The following is a 21,057-nucleotide window of genomic DNA, read 5'->3' on the forward strand; positions in this document are numbered from 1 at the left end:
AAAGGAAAGGAAAGGAAAGGAAAGGAAAGGAAAGGAAAGGAAAGGAAGAAGGAAAGGAAGAAGGAAAGGAAGAAGGAAAGAAAGATTGAATGTTTACTTGCCGAATGCTCTTCTAGGTTCTGGGAATTCAGCAATGAGCAAGACAAAGTCCCTGCCCTCAGAGAACTTACAAATAGATCCACATACACTAGCATGGGTAGAAGACAGAAACATCACAAAATAGACTGTGAATATTAAATTTGTAAATTCTTAAATTACCCACTGAACAATCACACATATTATTATATATATGGGCACATAAATGTATTCTTTAATGACCTCAAACAATACATGCAGATATTATATAGGGTTGCTTTGAGGGAGGGAATGTAGCCAACAGGACTGCAGAGGTAGGTCAAAGGGAACTTCAGCTTTATCCGTAACTTTTTTATTAGAAAAAAGATAAGTCAGTGTTTGATAATATTAACAGTCAATTCTGGGTTTTGGAAACAAGCATATTTGTCTTATTATTCTCTGTGCTTTATTTATTAGTTTCTCAAAATTAAAGAACATACAACAAGGGATTTTAGTATTTTACAGAACATAAGGTACAATTCAGCTGGGCGCGGTGGCTCACGTCTGTAATCCCAGAACTTTGGGAGGCCAAGGCGGGTGGGGGTGGGTGGATCACCTGAGGTCAGGAATTCGAGACCAGCCTGGCCAAACATAGCAAAAACCCGTCTCTACTAAAAATACAAAAATTTAGCAGGGAGTGATGACGGGCACCTGTAATCCCAGCTACTGGGAAGGCTGAGGCAGAAGAATTGCTTTAACCCAGGAGGCGGAGGTTGCAGTGACCTGAGATCATGCCACTGCACTCCAGCATGGGCAACAGAGTGAGACTCTGCCTCAAAAAAAAAAAAAAAAAAAAAAGAACAAAAAGTACAACTTACAGACAAGAGTCCTGGAGAAGTTAGGTTCAACCTAGAAATAGAGGGGTTGTTTCTTCCTCTAAAACAAAAGAGCACAGGAAGCAAGAGATGAAGAAAAATAGAAAATAGCATAGGAGTGGAAAGTTGAAGGAGATTGCAGATAATCTTGAACTTCTTAGTAAAGCAGAAAGCAAGATCATCTTCGGAGTGCAAGGGGAAGGGGAGATCACACAGTGAGTTTCAAAAACATGAAAAAAGCTTTTAGACAACCAATGGAGGAAACTGATCAGTGAGTCTCCAAGAGATTAATAAAGGACTACCAAGCAGCAACAAGAGCCAGGGCAGGTTTGGTAGAATGAATTTGCAATGAACTGAATCAATGGTTTCATGTTTTTCTCCATCACGACTTGGTAGCCTAGAAAAAAAGAGAGAAAAATTAATTGGTATTGGTGAATATGATTTAGGGATTGATTGGGTAGGCACTTGGTGGAAATATAAGGTGATATATTCTAGAGTGATAGTTAAAGCATCTTTTAAAGTTCTCAACTTGAGAGACTGGATAGAAAAAAAAATGGAGCTGGAAAAAGCTGTGGCTGTCTTGGACTAAGGGTTGGCAAAGGCACGACATGTATGTTAACTATTCTGTCTACAGGCCAGGCCATAGATAGAAATCACTAATAGATCTTGGTACCTTTTCTCACCAACTCACTACTCCAGGAACTTAGTACCAGTAGATTAGAGAGGACAGACAATTAAAACGTACCAGACACACCTGTACCTACAGGGGGCTCCTCCAAGACAGTAAACATGTCATATTAATCTCTGAATCCCCAAGTGTCCCACCTGCCACATACTAAGCTCTCATTCAATAAATGATTGTGGAAAGCAAGAATAAAATTGTGGGGAGGAAGCGGGGAAGAGAATCGTCTGTGATGAAAAAAAAGTAAGACTAGGGTCAGAAAGGGGAGGAGCACAAAGCTGATATCTTTGAGATAGAACTAAAAACAGTTATAGGTTTGCCTCTTCTAATGAATGAAAAAAATATTAAACAGATTGTTAAACCATAACTCTAAATTTTCTTCTATTAAATTTTCTCTTTCCTTTTTTGGAAAGAGTTTTTTTTAGTAACTTAGCCTATGAAAGGCTAACTTTAACTTCAGGCAGAGTAGTCATATAAAAGTTTTAGCATCTAAACATTTAAAAACCAAGAGTTCACTAATGTTTTGTTTATATCATATGGATGTTCTGAGGAATAAATACCTTCTGTCATACTGTTATAGAACTGTAATATTTTCAATTGACAAAAGTATGGGATTTTTGTGTTGATGATTTTTTCCATAAGAAGCATGAAAAATTTTGGCTAAAGTCTGATATAATATAGAATGCAGGGAAAATATTTTTGGTTTTCTGATCCTTAAAGAGAAAATTTAAGATACTTAGTTGTTTGAATTTTTCAACCATTGATAACTGTAATGAATTATGAATGCAAATGTTTTTAGTAATGCTGTCTTAACATTTACTTGAAAATAAAATTAACTACTTTTCTCTGCATGACTCAAAAATTTGTCTTACATGGTTGCTCTCTAACTGGTATTTTTAATGGAAAGATTGGATATTTTCCTTCGTTCATCTTCTGAACTGCCTCTGATGAACTCATCATGAGGCAAAACATGCCAAGCCTTCTTATCAGCCACATCAACCGTGATAAGGCCAGCGAGGCTTTGTTAACAGATATTAGCTGCAGATAGCAGAATGCAAACAAGACTTGAGTATGGAGGTACAGCCTTAGGAAATATGTGTAAAGTACTTAAAATAAAAGTATCTTCCAGCCAGCCACAGTGGCTCACGCCTGTAATCCCAGTACTTTGGAAGGCAGAGGCAGGTGGATCACCTGAGGTCAGGAGTTTGAGACCTGCCTGGCCAACATTGTGAAAGCCCCATCACTACTAAAAATACAAAATGAGCCAGGCTGGTGGTGCATGCCTGTAATCCCAGCTACTCGGGAGGCTGAGACAGAAGAATTGCTTGAACCCGGGAGGCAGAGGTTGCAGTCAACCGAGATCGTGCCATTTGTACTCTAGCTTGGGTAACAAGAGCAAAACTCTGTCTCTAAAGTCAAATAAAATAAAGGAGGCTGGGGGTGGTGGTTCATGCCTGTAATCCCAGCACTTTGAGAGGCTGAGGTGGGTAGATCACTTGAGGTCAGGAGCTCAGGAGACCAGCCTGATCAGCATGGTGAAACCCCATCTCTACCAAAAATACAAAATTAGCTGGGTATGGTGGCACATGCCTGTAATCCCAGGTACTTGGGAGGCTCAGGCAAGAGAATTGCTTGAATCAGAGAGGCAGAGGTGCAGTGAGGTGAGATTGTGCCATTGCACTCCAGTCTGGGCAACAGGAGTGAAACTCTGTCTCAGAAGGAAGGAAGGAAGGAAAGGAAGGAAGGAAGGAAGGAAGGAAGGAAGGAAGGAAGGAAGGAAGGAAGGAAGGAAGGAAGGAAGGAAGGAAGGAAGGAAAGAAAAAAGAAAGAAAGAAAGAAAGGAGAGAAAGGAGAGAAAGAGAAAGGAAGGAAGATACCTTCCCTTTATGATACCTATATAATGGAATATTATTCAGCCTTAAAAGGGAAGGCAATCCTGAAAACATAGATAAACCCTTATGACACTATGCAAGTGAAATAAACTAGGCACAAAAGGCCACATATTGTATGATTCCTGTTTTACCTGGTACTTCCCTAAGGAGGTGGGGAAAATGGAGAGTTATTGTTTAACGGGTACAAATTTTAGTTGGGGAAGATGAAAAAGTTCTGAAGATGGATGGTGATGATGCTTGCACAGCAATGTGACTGTACGAATACCACTGAATTGTATACCTAAAAATGATTAAAATGGTAAATTTTATGTTCTACATATTTTATCTCAATAAAAAGATAAAATAAAGGAACTTGCAACTATATTTTCATGAGCAAAGGAAACTGTGACTGATTCTGACTCACTAGAATATAAAGTAAGTAGAAGACTTATTTCCCCCCTGAAAATGTTGCAACCCTAAAGTAAATACACTTACATTACCATGTTGGCACCAAATTCATTTTATTAAAAAAAAATTGGATAGGACATGTAACAAAGAAATGGCATTTGATTGTGAGATAAAAAGAAAAAATTATAAAGTATATCCCATATCGTCAAAAATATATCACCTTGTGGCCTCCAAAGCTTTACTGGAATTAGATTAGAATTAGATTACAGCTATATTACTTTGGTGGGAGATGGTGTGTGTAGTTTCTTTTCTTAACAACAACCTAAAATGTTCATTTTGGTTACTAGGAAAAACCAAAAGTAGAAACACTAAAGAGGGTAACTTGAAAATGCGAAGATTGCTAAAATATGCTAGTATAACTAACATACGCAGGGCAAAGTAGAAAAGTAAATTATATTAATGTACTTGTGTTACCAAACTGCTTTCTTGGCCTAAAATTATACAGCATGTAAAAAGATTCCCAATAATGTCAATGACTATGTAGGAAATTGATAACTACTCCACTCTCCACCCCCACAAAAAATAAAATAAAATCTGAGCCACTGAGCTGCGTAGCACTGTCAGTGGCTTTGTTACCCTGAGAAGTGCAGAGGGTCGGTGGAAATTACCCTGTAATGAGCAATCCATCTGGCTGCACCTAAAAATGGAATAGAAATGCCACCCTTGACTTTTCCATGGTAGTAAATTAAAGCCTAACGTATAGTTCTAATTGCTAACATTTTCTCTCTAATTATGGTTCAGTTTGGCTAGGATTTCCGACAATCCCCTCGTTCTCCTAAAGCAAACACCAGAGAATGTTCTAACCCCACTGGTGGCATTTATTAATAACCCCCTTGACAGATGAAAAAATCATTATTCTATATAAGACAGGAAAAGATTTTCCAAGTAAAAGCTAATTGATTTTTTTTAAAACCCATTCAGACGCTATACAGGAATTAACTTTACAAAGAGGAAAAGAATACAATAGTGTCGAATAAAAACAGACTCATACATAGTATCATGCAGCCTGGGCACTGTTTGGGGTGCCAGCTAGAAAAAGAAAAAGAAAACCTGATAAATGTATAAAAAAATCCATGCATACTTATTTACTGGGATGAAAAAACAAGAAAAAGAGAGCTCTCTTGTGAAGGATTCTTACTTTGTGCCTCCATGAAAGAGATAGGATATGATAAGTTAGTTTCGATGATGGGCAAATACAAGCACATATGAAAAAAAAACTGTTGGGAATGCTTCCACAGTCTTCTGTTTAATCTCTTTCATTCTTACTTTTTAAAAGGAATTATTCTTTTAAACAAATGTACAGATACATGCTAAATACAAATCAGTATTTATCTATAGGTCTAGCTCTCATCAAACAGTATACAGCTTCCTGAATGACAATTAATAACTTGGAAAAAAGTAAGATTTCTGATATGCTAAGAAGAGGCATGATAGAAAAAAAAAAAAAAAACTGTTTAAAAAAAAAAAAAAAAAAGGTTTCTGAAAACAACACTCCAAACTACCTAGTATAATACTGAAATACAACTTTATAAAGCAAAGCAGTTGTGGACTCAAGGTGGAGGGAGCGGACATACTGGGGAACAGTGAGAACCGTCCATACAAGTAATGAGGCACTGTCTTCAGAAAGTGGATAATCAATATTAAAACAACCTTAAAAACAATCTGCTTTTGCCGAGTATGATGGTTCACGCCTGTAATCCCACCACTTTGGGAGGCCGAGGCTGGTGGATCACATGAGGCCAGGAGTTCAAGAGCAGCCTGGCCAACATGGCAAAACCCCGTCTCTACTAAAAATACAAAAATCAGCTGGGTATGGTGGCTCATGCCTGTAGTCTCAGCTACTTGGGAGGATGAGGCACAAGAATCACTTGAACCCAGGAGGCAGAGGTTGGAGTGAGCCCAGATTGTGCCACTGCACTCCAGCCTGGGCAACAGAGTGAGACTCTGTCCCCCCCAAACAAAAAAAAAAAAAAAAATCTGCTTTTTGGTATCATACCCAGGTGCTGATCATTCTAAACAATGTAGGGAATAAAATAATACTCTCCACAAAAAGAGTTTGCCTAAAAAAAAAAAAAGAGTTTGTCTAAGTTCTAAACAAATGGTTACTGTTAAGTTTTAGTAATATAGTTGTACACTTCAATTACATTATTAAGTTTTAATAATGTAGTGGACAAATTCCCCCCAGGTATGAGTCTGTGAAGTCAAAAGTTTGTACATTTTTATTTCTTAGGCTTTATAAACACTGCATTCTACATGAAAGTTCAGAAAACTGTCAGGCACATTGTCCCCAACATATATGGACTCAGCTACACATGTTCATTTTGAGAGTCAGTTTATAAGAATTGAGAGCCATTGAGTTTGCTTTGGGTAGTTAGTCTTTCAACTCAGTGATACTAACTATATATTCTTGCATATAAACAATAGATTTTAAATGAACAGTAGGAGTACAATGATTGTGGTATTTGTCTGTTTTTTGTTAGCTATAACAATACTATAGACTGGGTAATTTATAAAGAAAAGGAATTTATTTATTACAGTTCTATAGGCTGGGAAGTCCAATAACAAAGTGCTAGCATCTGGTGAGGGCCCTTTTTGCTGCATCGTAATATAGCTGAAGGCTGTGGCAAGAGGTCAAGAGCTTGCCAGCTCAGCTCTCTCTTTCTCTTCTTATAAAGCCACCAGTCCCACCATGGGGGCCCCACCCTGATGATCTTATCTGACCCTAATAACCTTCCAAAGGCCCTACCTCCAAATGCCATCAACATATGAATTTGAGGATTAAGTTTCCAACACATGAATTTTGGGAAACACATTTAAACCACAGCATTCATAAACCCTTGGCCCCTGAAATTTATGCCTTTCTTGCATGCAGAATACATTTATTCCATTCCAATATCCCCAAAATCTTAAATCATTCCAGCACCACTTCAAAAGTCCAAAGTTCAGAGTCTCATTTTAACCAGATATGGGTAAGACTCAAGGCACAATTCATCCCATGCAAATTTCCTCCAGCTATGAGCCTGTGAAATCAAAACAAGATATCTACTTCCAAAATAAAATGGTGGGACAGGCGTAGGAAAGACATTCCTATTCCAAAAGGGAGAAAGAGGAAAGAAAATAAGGGGCAACTGGTCTCAAGTAATTCTGAAACTCAAAAGGGAAAACAACTTTAAGCCTTAAAGCTTTTATTCCATATACCACCTCCTAGAAACACTGTGGGTTTAGACTTTCAAATCCTCGGCAGTACCACCCCTATGGCTTTGCTGGACTCTGCTCAAGCAGCTGTTTTCACATATTGAAGTCTCATGGAATCCTTCCAGCCTGGCATTGCACATTGGTAGTTGTAGTCTGGGGTTTTAGGGGTGATGCTGCCCCTGCAGCTCCACTAGGCATTGCTGTAGTGGGGGCATTCTGTGGTGTCTCCGCTCCTGTGGCAAGTCTCTGCCTGTGTCCCCAGGCTATTGATGGCATCCTTTAAAACCCAAGTGGAGGAAGCCATGCCTCCACAGCTCTTGTATTCTGTGTACCTACAGAATTAGCACCAGGTGGATACCATCAAGGTTTACAACTGTACCTTCAGGAGTGGCTGGTGCAGTCACACTTGGAGCCATTTGAGCTTCAGCTGAGGTGGCCGAGAAGCACTACACTGGAATGCAGATAGCAGAGACTGGAAGTAGCACCAGGAAGTAACTTGTCCCCTGAAACCATTTTATTCCCCCAGAGCTCCAGGACTGTGATGGGAGGGACAGCCTGAAAGATCTCTGAGATACTTTCAGGTTCTTCTCCCATTAGCCTAATGAAGAGCCTCTGGTTCCATTCTGCCCTTACTCATCTTCTCAAGCAGTCGCTTGGTCACACTCTTGTCTTTCTCTGCTGAAAATACTCTTATTCTTTACTGCATGGCCAGGCTGCAGATTTTCCAAATCTTTCCACTCTGCTTTCCTTTTAATTATAAGTTCTGTCTTTAAATAATCTCTTCTCCAGATGGGGCGTGGTGGCTCATGCCTGTAATCTCAGCACTTTGGGAGACTGAGGCGGGTAGATCACTTGAGGTCAGGAGTCTGAGACCAAAGTGATTAACATGGCAAAACCCCATCTCTACTAAAAATACAAATATTAGTCAGACGTGGTGGTGCACGACTGTAATCCCAGCTACTCAGGAGGCTGAGGGAGAAAATTGCTTGAATGCGGGAGGTAGAGGTTGCAGTGAGCAAGAGCAAAGATAGCACCACTGCACTCCAGCCTGGGCAACAGAGTGAGACTCCATTTCAAAAAAATAATAATAATATATATATTCTCTCCTATTTTACTATAAGCAGTTAAAAGTAGCTATGCAGCAACTGGAATACTTTGTTGCTTAGTTTTTCTGCTAAATATTCTAATTTGTCACTCTCAAATTCTGCCTTCCATAAAGCATAGACATATGTCAGCCAAGTTCTTCGCTACTTTATAATAGTCTTTGCTACAGTTTCCAATACCTTGTTCTTTAGTTCCATCTGAGACCTTTACTATCTATCAACATTCTGGCCATGACCACTCAAGTAATCTCTAAGAAGTTCCAGACTTTCCCTAGTTTTCTATTCTTCTAAGCCATCAGCAGAATCACCCTTAATGCTCCGTTCATGGCAATACAGGCTTATTTTTAGCCTGCTCCTCCAAATTCTTCCGGCCTCTACTCATTACCCAATTCCAAAGCTGCTTCCACAATTCAGATATTTGTTATAGTAACAACCCCACTTCTGGTACCAATATTCTGCCTTAGTTCATTTTCTGTTGTTATAACAGCATACCACAGATTGGGTGACTTCCAAAATTAAAAAAAAAAAAAAAAATTATTTCTTACAGTTCTGGAGGCTAGGAAGTCCAATGTCAAGTTGCTGGCATCTGTGAGGTCCTGTTTGCTGCATGTACAGAGGATATCATATGTCAAGAGGGCAACAGCAGGCCAGCTTAGCTCTCTTTGTCTTCTTATAAAGCCACCATACTATCAAGGGGCCCCAACCTCAATAACCTTACCTAACCCTAATTAGCTCTTAAAGATCCCACCTTCAAATTCCATCAACATATGACTTTCAGGATTAATTTCTCAACACATGAAATTTGGGAAAAACATTCAAACCATAACAGTTATAAAGACAAAGAAATAGAGTTGAAGGCACTTAATCCTGTCATCCTGAGTGCTCATGTGGAATTTTTATTTATAGTTAATTTTTTTCAACTGCAGAAGTATTTAAGAGCCATTAGAATTGATTCTGAGGGAATAAAGACATGGGATTTATTGTAAAATGGGATTTTTATGAATTTCTGCCAAAATTATGTTTAAAACTTTTCCTATTGTTATATTTTGTTTCATATAAAAGAAACATTTCAAAACTAAAGTTAATTAAAATTATTCTTGGCCGGGCGCGGTGGCTCAAGCCTGTAATCCCAGCACTTTGGGAGGCTGAGACGGGCGGATCACGAGGTCAGGAGATCGAGACAATCCTGGCTAACACGGTGAAACCCCGTCTCTACTAAAAAATACAAAAACTGGCCGGGCTAGGTGGCGGCGCCTGTAGTCCTAGCTACTCCGGTGGCTGAGGCAGGGGAATGGCGTGAACCCGGGAGGCGGAGCTTGCAGTGAGCTGAGATCCAGCCACTGCACTCCAGCCTGGGCGACAGAGTGAGACTCAGTCTCAAAAAAAAAAAAAAAAAAAAAAAAAATTAAAATTATTCTTAATATTTTAATTTTTAAAACATTTTTTTGAGACAGGGACTTTCTGTGTTGCCCAGGCTGGTCTTAAACTTCTAGGCTCAAGTGATCCTCCTGACTCAGCCTCCTAAAGTGCTAGGATTACAGGCATGAGCCACTGTACCCGGCCAAAAGTGTTCTTTAATCAACAAAGGGAAAAAATAAGTGTGACTATATTATCTATTGAATATAAATGTGTAAAGATCAATTTTGACAAAGTCACTGACAAACTTGCAGAAATTATAGCTCAAAGTGAAAAGCAGAAATTATAATATTATTTATTACTGCAACAGACTGATATGTAGATATAATATTTTTCCCTTTTCTCAAAAAAATGCATTACTATACTTAAAGACTATTAATTCATTTTTTCCATTTTTTGTACTATAATCTCTATTTATTTAGAAGTCTTTATTTTTCCTTTACCTGAACAATTATAAATTTAAAGTTCAGTAAAAGAAAATATTCATGGTTTACATTTCTTTTTTAGACAATATTATTATTGGTTTCATTTTATGAATTTTACAGAAAATAATTTTGTGGTATAAGACAAGGGAAGTGTGAAAAAATGATCTGCCCAAGGTTTCAAATGCCCTAGGTGTTTACTGGAGCAAAGAAAATAAATTATATTACCTTACATGATAGGAGGAGATGGATATAATTCAAATACTCTAGCTAATGGTTTTGGTTTTTTGTTTTATTTTATTTTATTTTATTTTGAGACGGAGTCTCGCTCTGTCACCCAGGCTGGAGTGCAGTGGCGAGATCTCAGCTCACTGCAAGCTCCGCCTCCCAGGTTCACGCCATTCTCCTGCCTCAGCCTCCCAAGTAGCTGGGACTCCAGGAGCCTGCCACCTTGTCCAGCTAATTTTTCGTATTTTTAGTAGAGACAGGGTTACATCATGTTAGCCAGGATTGTCTCGATCTCCTGACCTCGTGATCCGCCCACCTTGGCCTCCCAAAGTGCTGGGATTACAGGCGTGAACCACCACGCCCAGTCTCTAGCTAATGGTTTTCTAATAGATTGCCAATTCTTATAAAATAATAATTAAAAACAAATATCAAGTAAAACTAAATTTGTGTACAACTAAATCTTTGATGAAAAGGTCACTCAATGACTCAAAATCATTGTGACTGATGAATTATAACATCAATTATCATTGTACTATACATATGTAGAAACACTAATTAGTGAAATCCTGGGTAACAAAATGTTACGTAACAGAACTTTAAGAAGTTAAAACAAGTGCTTATGGTGATTCACACTTCTATTTCATAAATAATATAAAAGTCATCTGATGTTTACGGTGTTCAATCTCAAGTAAAATTTTCATAGCCCTAAAATACAATTTCAAATTTACTTTTCTGGTAAAAAAAAAAAGAGTTGTCACGTATTTCATTGTTGTCATTGAGATTTACATGTTTTGATGAACTAAATAATAATTGTAAGACTTAGTTTCTCCAAATTAGCTGATTAAATTAGTTCTTCGTTCCTCAACTCTTTGTTGATTCCTGGCACCAGGAAGACTTCTAATATACGCACAGGTAAGTCTATGAGGAAAAATAACTGCAACATGAAATTACAGGCTGTATGATGAAAATAAATCAGTGCTCCATCATTCAGATCTATTTGAATTTACTTTTCAGTTGTTGCTGAAAAGTAGTTGCTGCTGGTCAAGGCTGAGTTGTGGACCTTGGTTAGGTTTTCACAAGAAGGGCTTCTATTTTCCACCCCAATAGCTTCAGGCACAAATAGGCACCTACAGGTTCATTTGGGCATCAATGAAGTGGCATACAGCTCAATATTCATGCTGAAGCTCCCTTAGCTACACAAATCTGACATCCTGTCAACACATTGACCCAAATTTGTATATGCAAAGGTTTGCCTTAGCAACCTTGGCAGCTAGGAGATCTCAGAAAGGAAGCCTACCCTTTGGGGGAGGTGATGCTTCCTTAAAATCCAGTTTTTATCAAATTTCTCACTTAAAGAGATACTCATTGCCTTTCATCAAGAAGTAAAATTGTGAATGAATTACAACTCACGGATTTCCATAAATTGTACCATGTAGTTTTCACCACAACTTTTGCCGGCTGTGAAGAAGAAAACAGCCCAAAGCCTAAATAATCACTCTGCAATTAGTAGCTGAGTAAGCAAATATGCCAGCCCCAAACTAAGCATTGCAGCTCTAGGAAAAAGCCTGTGGCAGGTACTCCCGAACACACGTTACTTCGAATAAACATACACACATAGCTGGCAAGATTACAGGTGTGTATGTGTAAAAACTGAAACTATCATTAAGAAGCTAATTACGACAAATTCCAAGTGAGTAGTATGGAAAGTAAATGCCACACATGTTCTAAAAAAGAGAAATCTGTGTATGTTGAAGAAGCAGGCAGCAGATCAGCATGTGCTAAGGTGAGTCTTGGATTAATCTGAACATCAAATTGGCCAGTAACATGCTTATAAACTTTAAAAGCTTTATGAAAAGTAAAACTTTTGAATAGACAATAGGAGTACTTCTTTATTATGTCAAAGTATAACACCTTTCTATTAATGATAATATTTCTATATTAAATCAAATTCAGTTTCTGATCCCTAAAGATTCCCAAGTCATTTTTAGCTATGTTTCGGATCTCCTATTATAAGGCTAATTATTCTTCATATTATGAACAGTTACTCTACCATCTTACCCTGACGTAAAGTGACAATCCTCCCTTCTCACTTTCCACAAGTGGAGAATACCTCTTCATCCCTTACCCTGAAGAGAAGGTTGACATATTCTTTAATCTACTTACTCCTCATCAAACCTTTCTCACCTTTATCCCACAACTCATACTAGTAAAGTCTGTGCCCGCCTTGATTGACACCCCTTCTCCTGTTGTCACTACCATCAGCCATTCTCCAGCACATTGATTCAGATTTCTCTCCATCCTATCTCCTGCCATTCCTCAGTGCAGCCTCTAGATCAGGAGTCCCCAACTCCCGGGCCATGGACCATGGCCTGTTGGGAACTGGGCCGCACCAGGAGGTGAGTGGAAGGTGAGTGGCAGGTGAGTGAGCCTTATGGCCTTAGCTCCACCTCCTGTCAGATCAGTGACATTAGATTCTCGCAGGAGTGTGAACCCTATTGTAAACTGCGCATGCCAGGGATCTAGGTTGTGTACTCCTTATAAGAATCTAAAGCCTGATGATCTGAGGTGGAACAGTTTCATCCTGAAACCATTGCTCCCAACCTACCCCCATACAAGGAAAAATTGTCTTCTACCAAACCAGTCCCTGGTGCCAAAAAGGTTGGGAACCACTGCTCTAGATTGTATCTCCTGCCGTTCCTGTGTAGCCTCTAGATCTGTTCAGCCTCTGTAACTTTTACTGCTACTCCACTGTTTTCTTTTTTCTTTTCTTCCCCCCCCCCCCCCCCCCCCCCTTTCTTTTTTCGGAGATAGCATCTTGCTCTGTTGCCCAAGCTGGAGTGTGGTGGTGCAATCTCGGCTCACTGCAGCCTAGATCTCCCCCGTCTCCAGAGATCCTCCCACCTCAGCCTCCCGAGTAGCCAGGACTACAGGAAAACACTGCTACATCTGGGTAATTTTTGTATTTTTTGTAGAGATGGGGTCTCACCATGTTGCCCAGGCTGGTGCTGAACTCCTGTGCTAAAGCAAGCAGCGCACCTCAGCCTCCCAAAGTGCTGACATTACAGATGTGAGCCACTTCACCCAGACTGTTTTCTTTACAGTCATGCCATGAATCTTAATTGTCAGAATCATGTTTATAATATATTTTAATTTGTCAAAAGAAAAAACACTTTGGAGACCTCTACCATCACCTGTTGTAGGACTAAGTATCTAAGAGGAGAGAAGGAGATAAGTTATTGTACCAATGGCAAGTAAATGTTTTCAACATATAAAACAAATGCCTCCTGAATAAATGATTGTGCAGTCTTTGTGAAAGTTACCAGTGAAAATTTTGTTACTGTCATATCCTTCCAAAGTCAAAGATGCTTAGGGACTGTCCCCCCAAATTTTGAACTCATGGGCCAGGCATGATTGGTCACACATGTAATCCCAGCACCTTGGGAGACTGAAGTAGGCAGATCCTTTGAGGCCAGGAGTTCAAGACCAACCTGGGCAAGACAGTGAGACCCTATTTCTACAGAAAGAAATTTTAAAAATTAGCCAGGTGTGGTGGTGTGTGCCTGTGGTCCTAGAAACTGGGGAGACTGAGGTGGTAGGATGACTTGAGACTGACAGGTCAAGGTTGCGGAGATCCGTGATCATGTCACTGCACTCCAACCTGGATGACAGAATGAGACCCTGTCTCAAAAATAAATAAATTAATTATAAAAATAGAGCTCGTGTAATTTTTTATTAGTAATGACTTAGTAACTACTAAAATACAATTAGTGAACATTAAAACGGAATTCTTTATTAGTAACTACCAAACACAGTTGTTTTATTAGAGACTTCTGAAATAGAATTTCTTTTCATATGTCTAAAACCATAAATGTGGGTCTCTGGCCATATTTAAACTGTTGCATGGTAGATGCCAGGAGCTGGGGGTAGGGGAAAGATGGAGGTTGGACTGAGAAGATTTGAGTTTAATTCCCAAGTCTGCCACTTAATGGCACTATGACTTTTGACAAAAAACTTCATCTCTCAGTTTTCCCATCTGTAAAGTAGGGACAACTATAACATTAGATTAGGTCACTGAATGTTATTAAAAGAGAAAACAGATGTGAAAATAGTTTATACATTTTAGAAGCACATAGCAAATGCTAATTGCTGTTATTTCTTTCCTTTCCTTTTTCTCTTTTTCTTTTTCTCATTTTTTTTTTTTTTTTTTTGAGACGGAGTTTTGCTTTTGTCACCCAGGTTGGAGTGCAATGGCACCACCTCGGCTCACTGCAACCTTCACCTCCTGGGTTCAAACAATTCTCCTTCCTCAGCCTCCAGAGTAGCTGGTATTACAGGTGCCCCCCACCATGCCCAGCTAAGTTTCATAGTTTTAGTAGAGAGGTGATTTTGCCATGTTGCCCAGGCTGGTCTCGAACTCCTGACCTCAGGGTGACTTGTCCACTTCAGCATCCCAAAGTGCTGGGATTATAGGCATGAGCCACCGTGCCCAGCCAAATTGTTGTTATTTCACAATATTGTACTGACAAATTTGATACCATGGCTAAGGCTGTGGGCTCAAAGACTGCTTGGATTTAATTCTTACTTTCCTTCCCCAGTTACTAGATACGTGATCTTGGAGGTCCTTTAATTTCTCTAAGACTCAGTCTCCTTACTAAAAAGGTATAGCACCTATTGAGTAGGATGTACTGAAGCTCAAATGAGATAAGGAAAACAAAGCATTTATAGCACTATCTGGAAAATTGCAAAATACAGAGTCGTGCATCACGTAACGACGTTTCAGTCAATGACAGACCACAGTATAGTTCCATAAGATTATGATGGAGCTGAAAAATTCCAATCACTCAGCGATGTCTTAGTCGTCATAATGTCATAGTGCAACACACTACTTACATATTTGTGGAGATGCTGGTGTAAACAAACCTACTGCACTACTAGTTGTGTAAAAGTACAGCATGTACAATTATGTATGTGCATAATATTTGATAATGATAATAAATGACCATGATACCAGATTACGTATTTACTACATAAATACTATGCACTGTTATTTTTATTGTTATTTTAGAGTGTAATCCTTCTACTTAAAAAAAGAAAATTCAACTATAAGATAGCCTCAGGCAGGTCCTTCAGGAGGGATTCCAGAAGAAGGCATTGTTATCATAGGAGACGACAGCTCCATGCGTGTTATTGTCCCTGAAGACTTTCCAGTGGGACAGGATATGGAGGCGGAAGACAGTGATATTGATGATCCTGACCTTGTGTTGGCCTAGGCTTAAGCGTGTGTTTGTGTCTTAGTTTTTTTTTTTTTTTTTTTGAGACGGAGTCTTGCTCTGTCACCCAGGCTGGAGTGCAGTGGTCAGATCTCAGCTCATTGCAAGCTCCACCTCCGGGGTTTATGCCATTCTCCTGCCTCAGCCTCCCAAGTAGCTGGGACTACAGGTGCCCGCCACCTCTCCCGGCTAGTTTTTTGTATTTTTTAGTAGAGACAGGGTTTCACCGTGTTAGCCAGGATGGTCTCGATCTCTTGACCTCGTGATCTGCCCGTCTCGGCCTCCCAAAGTGCTGGGATTACAGGCTTGAGCCACCACGCCTGGCCATGTGTCTTAGTTTTTAACAAAATGTTTATAAAGAAGAAAAAAAAAACTAAAAATTTAAACATAGAAAAACACTTATAGAATAAGGATACAAAGAAATATTTTTGTACAGTGAGTGCTACAATGTTTGTGTTTTAAGTGTTAGTACAAGAGTCAAAAAGTTAAAAACATTTAAGTTTAAAAAGTGAAAAAGTTACAGAAAGCTAAGGTCAATTTATTATCAAAGAAAGAAAAATTTTTTTTTTTTTTTAGACAGAGTCTTGCTCTGTCGCCCAGCCTGGAGTGCAGTGGCCGGATCTCAGCTCACTGCAAGCTCCGCCTCCCGGGTTTACGCCATTCTCCTGCCTCAGCCTCCCAAGTAGCTGGGACTACAGGCGCCCGCCACCTTGCCCGGTTATTTTTTTTTTTTTCTGTATTTTTTAGTAGAGACGGGGTTTCACCGTGTTAGCCAGGATGGTCTCGATCTCCTGACCTCGTGATCCGCCTGTCTCGGCCTCCCAAAGTGCTAGGATTACAGGCTTGAGCCACTGCGCCCAGCCAAGAAAAATGTTTAAATAAGTTTTAGTGTAGCCTAAGTGTACAGTGTTTATAAAATCTAGAGTAGTGTACGGCCATGTTCTCAGCCTTCACATTCACTCACCACTCACTGTGTCAGCCAGGGAAACTTCCAGTCCTGCAAGTTCCATTCATGGTAAGTAGCCTATGCAGGTGTGTACCATTTGAAATCTTTTATACTGTATTTTCATTATGCTTTTTCTATGTTTAGATACATAAATACTTACCATTGTGATATAATTGCCTACAGTATTCAGCACAGTATGATGCTGTACAGGTTTGGAGCCTAGGAGCAATGGGCTATACCCATAGAGCCTAGGTGTAGGCCTTACTCTCATGTAGCATATATCTTAGTTGCAGCAAGAAAGGTGTGCAGTAGGCTACACCATCTAGGTTTGTGTATGTATACTTTATGATGTTCGCACAATAACAAAATTGCCTAACGATGCATTTTGCAGAACATATCTCTGGTGCTGAGCAATGCATGACTGTGCAAATAGATGTTCATTTTATTCATTAATTCACTCAACAAACATTTTTCGAGTGCCTACTCTATGCCTGTTCTAGGACTGAGAATACAATACAGATTACAAGACAGAAAAAGCCGTTCCTCTGATGTAGCATATATCTTAGTTGTGGTAAGGAAGGTTTTATCATTATTGCAAATAACAAAATAAATGTGAAATGTATCTGGAGGTGATAGCACGCTATAATGAAAAAGCAGGGCAAATGTTATAGAAGAACTTAGAATCTCTATTATTAGTAATCAGAAGCTGATTTTTCCCACCACTGCTCTTCCTTTTAAATCTACATTGTGGAGGTGTTTCTTTCTCATGCACGGGCTCCACTTTGACTTAGAGAGACATAAACACTTCTAAGACATTTCCCCTCCTAATGTCACATAAGAACAATAACACTCTCACATAACATTGGAAATCCAAGCATCATATAATGAAGCCATGGGTTGTAGTCGTAGAAATGAACAGAGAACTCAGTGTAAACACACTTAAACCTATGTAGCCTTTGGAAAGTCAATCTTTTATATATGGTATTCCAACATTTTTCAAATTAACACGTTTATGAAACAATTACTACATGAAAGTCTCTATAAGAGACATAAAGTGACATAACAGTTCCAGGCCGGGCGCAGTGGCTCAAGCCTGTAATCCCAGCACTTTGGGAGGCCGAGACGGTCGGATCACGAGGTCAGGAGATCGAGACCATCCTGGCTAACACGGTGAAACCCCATCTCTACTAAAAATACAAAAAACTAGCTGGGCGAGGTGGCGGCGCCTGTAGTCCCAGCTACTGGGGAGGCTGAGGCAGGAGACTGGCGTAAACCCGGGAGGCGGAGCTTGCAGTGAGCTGAGATCCCGTCACTGCACTCCAGCCCCGGCGACAGGGCGAGACTCCGTCTCAAAAAAAAAAAAAAAAAAAGAAAGAAATAAAATAGTTCCTATTGTCAAGAAATTAATAGTCTGGTTGGAAGGGAAAATATAATAATATGTTTAAAGTTGCCGGGCGCGATGGCTCAAGCCTGTAATCCCAGCACTTTGGGAGGCCGAGACGGGCGGATCACGAGGTCAGGAGATCAAGACCATCCTGGCTAACCCCTGTGAAATCCCGTCTCTACTAAAAACAAAAAAAAAAACTAGCCGGGCGAGGTGGCGGGCGCCTGTAGTCCCAGCTACTCCGGAGGCTGAGGCAGGAGAATGGCTGAACCCGGGAGGTGGAGCTTGCAGTGAGCTGAGATCCGGCCACTGCACTCCAGCCCGGGCGACAGAGCAAGACTCCGTCTCAAAAAAAAAAAAAAAAAAAAAAAAAATATGTTTAAAGTTAAATAACCTAAAAGACTTAATTTACATTTCAAAATAACAATAAAAATCACTAATTACCAAATAAATTATTTGAATAGGGCAGTTCAAAAGAAAACTCAAAAGACAGAATAACATATCTAATTTGGATAGCCAGGAAAGTTTGCATTTGAAAGACTGGGACAAGACAGTATTTCAAGTGGAGAGTGTAGTTTAAACAAATGTCTGTTGACAGGTGAGTGTAAATATATTTCAAGTAGAATGAGTTTAACTATTTGCCTATAGAAAAATTCAGAAGAAAAGGTAGAAATGTGGCTGAAAGACAAAAGGCTTCAGGATTAAAAAAAAGAAAAGATGCATTAAAAATCTGCTCCTTGAGAATGTTTATTTTGTCTATCTGTAATGGTAAACAAAGAAAGGGAAAAGAAAAAGTAAGTAAGGGGGAAGGAAAGGAAAGGAAAAATATATTAGGAAACTATTGTATATAATAAGGTGGAATATTGTGTTACCATGAAATGGTCATTGTGCAGCCTTTGTGGAAACCTTGAGAAATGTTTGTGATGTCATGTTAAGTGAGCAAATCAAAACTATGATTTGATTCTATCACTGTGATTCTCCACTACCAATTAAAAATGGATCTGTATGGTTGCTGGGCGCGGTGGCTCACGTCTGTAATCCCAGCACTTTGGGAGGCCAAGGTGGGCGGATCATAAGGTCAGGAGATCGAGACCACGGTGAAATCCCGTCTCTACTAAAAATACAAAAAATTAGCCGGGCGCGGTGGCGGGCGCCTGTAGTCCCAGCTACTCAGGAGGCTGAGGCAGGAGAATGGCGTGAACCCGGGAGGGGAAGCTTGCAGTGAGCCGAGATCGCGCCACTCACTCCAGCCTGGGCGATAGCGCCAGACTCCGTCTCAAAAAAAAAAAAAAAAAAAAAAAATAGATCTGTATGCATGTTAATGAAGAAGATATTTACAAAGGTTGTTAACAAAGAATGAAGGGAAACTAACAAGGAACAGTATGGCACCACTGGGCTGGCATCAGTGAAGGGACAAAACCACCTGAGACCTGGAGGGTCACAGGGAGTGGTTATGGGAACCTGGAAAGAGCTGTGGTGGAGAACAGTTCACCAACAGAGGCTGTGGCCTTAGGATGTGGCCTCATGCAGCCGCTGCCTACAAGTGGACCGGCAGAGAGAGAGCCAGGAGAATAAATACCCTCATCCTTCCTCTGACTCTGATCTCTTGCCGATGCCTCCTATAGATAGATTGTCATCAGGCCAGGTGCGGTGGCTCACGCCTGTAATCCCAGCAATTTGGGAGGCCGAGGCGGGTGGATCACCTGAGGTAGGGAGTTCAAGACCAGCCTGACCACCATGAAGAAACCCTGTCTCTACTAAAAATGCAAAAATTAGCCGGGTGTGGTGGCTCATGCCTGTAATCCCAGCTACTTGGGAGGCTGAGGAGGAGAATCACTTGAACCTGGGATGTGGAGATTGTGGTGAGCCGAGATTGTGCTGTTGCACTCCAGTCTGGGCAACAAGAGCGAAACTCCATCTCAAAAAAAAAAAAAAAAAAAAAAAAAAAAGATAAATTGTCCTCAGAGAGAAACCCCCCAAGCAAAGAAAGCCAGAAAGCCAGCAAGGAAGCCTGAATACCACAGTCAAAGAGGTCTGCTTCAGCCTCCCTCACATGTTACCTATGCCTATTTACTATGTTAACACGATGTTTCAAATGTTTTATTCAGCACAAACAGCACAGTGAGTGACTCCATCATCAATGTTTCCATAGTATATTATATATAATCATTCATCCCTCACATAGCAAGTTACAGAGCTAAGGACCCTTTACAACGCTAGTCACTCGGGAAACAAAGATGAATGACTTCTGCCCTATTCTGCCCTAAAAGCTCACAGTCTAATGCGGAAAAACAAACATATGCAGAAAAAAATGTGGTGAATATTATCTTAGAAGCACACGGTGGTAAACACGGGAGTACAAAGGTAGTCTGGAGAGCTCAGTTTGGGCTTAGAAGTACAATGGTAGGTTAGGAACAGGGAGGAGGAAGGAGGCGATTCTGCCTAGGAGTTTCAGGGAAAGCGTCACAGAAATTACTTTGGAGGTGACTAGTAAGGGATAAATAGATGTTTTCCAGAATTGGGAAGTGGGAGAAGAGATTCCAGATTGAAAGTCTAGCTTGTGCAAACATAAATCGTTTGAAAATTAGGGAAAGTGGAGTGTGAATCATTGCAGAGGGAATCGAGGAGGGTTAGGTGGAGACAGAAAAGGGATAAGGCTAACAGAGAGCCAGGTGATAAGTAGTCCCTGAGTGACAGACTCAAGCCGGCTCCTGGGTCTTTTCTGGGAAGCCTTCCATCACCCCGAAGGCAGGACGAGCCACCAATGCCCTTTGCACACTCTTCATGCATTTCTCACAGCAGTCATTTTATTATATTGAAATTATCTGTTCATGTTTTCATCTTTCCCACTAGATCATAAGTTCATGAAGGGCAGAAACTTTTATGCACCTTTGTGGTAACACATGGTCTGGCATATGGTAAGCAACAAAGAAATGTTTGCTGAATTAAGGGAGCCTGAGAATGTCTTTCTGTTATAGAATGTGTAATGAGGGGGTCTGCAAGCTTTTCTTTTCGGCCGCACCTAAGTACAGGTGCTGGCTTTTCCCTCTCCCATGCCCCATCATTCCGCATTCCACCAAGTATCCAAAGTTCCACCTGCCATCTTGAGGGCTATGAGTGTTCCAATGTTTTGAAAGGGAGGT

The 21,057-nt window shown here is 40.1% G+C and overlaps 1 long non-coding RNA gene across 2 annotated transcripts in view; it reads right to left on the reverse strand.

Annotated features, from left to right (window-relative positions):
- Positions 1 to 21,057, reverse strand: part of LOC111554375 — a 128,461-nt gene that overhangs the window by 679 nt on the left and 106,725 nt on the right. The window contains exon 4 of one of the 2 annotated variants that reach the window (XR_002735232.2): positions 1 to 1,326. This exon is cut by the window's left edge and continues 679 nt beyond it. This is a non-coding gene — a long non-coding RNA (uncharacterized LOC111554375). Of the gene's footprint in view, positions 1,327 to 11,080; positions 11,233 to 21,057 lie in introns of those variants that run through there. The other variant, XR_002735231.1, reaches the window with a different exon arrangement.

This window comes from Piliocolobus tephrosceles, chromosome 6 (genome assembly GCF_002776525.5).
Source record: "Piliocolobus tephrosceles isolate RC106 chromosome 6, ASM277652v3, whole genome shotgun sequence".
Lineage (NCBI taxonomy): Eukaryota > Metazoa > Chordata > Mammalia > Primates > Cercopithecidae > Piliocolobus > Piliocolobus tephrosceles.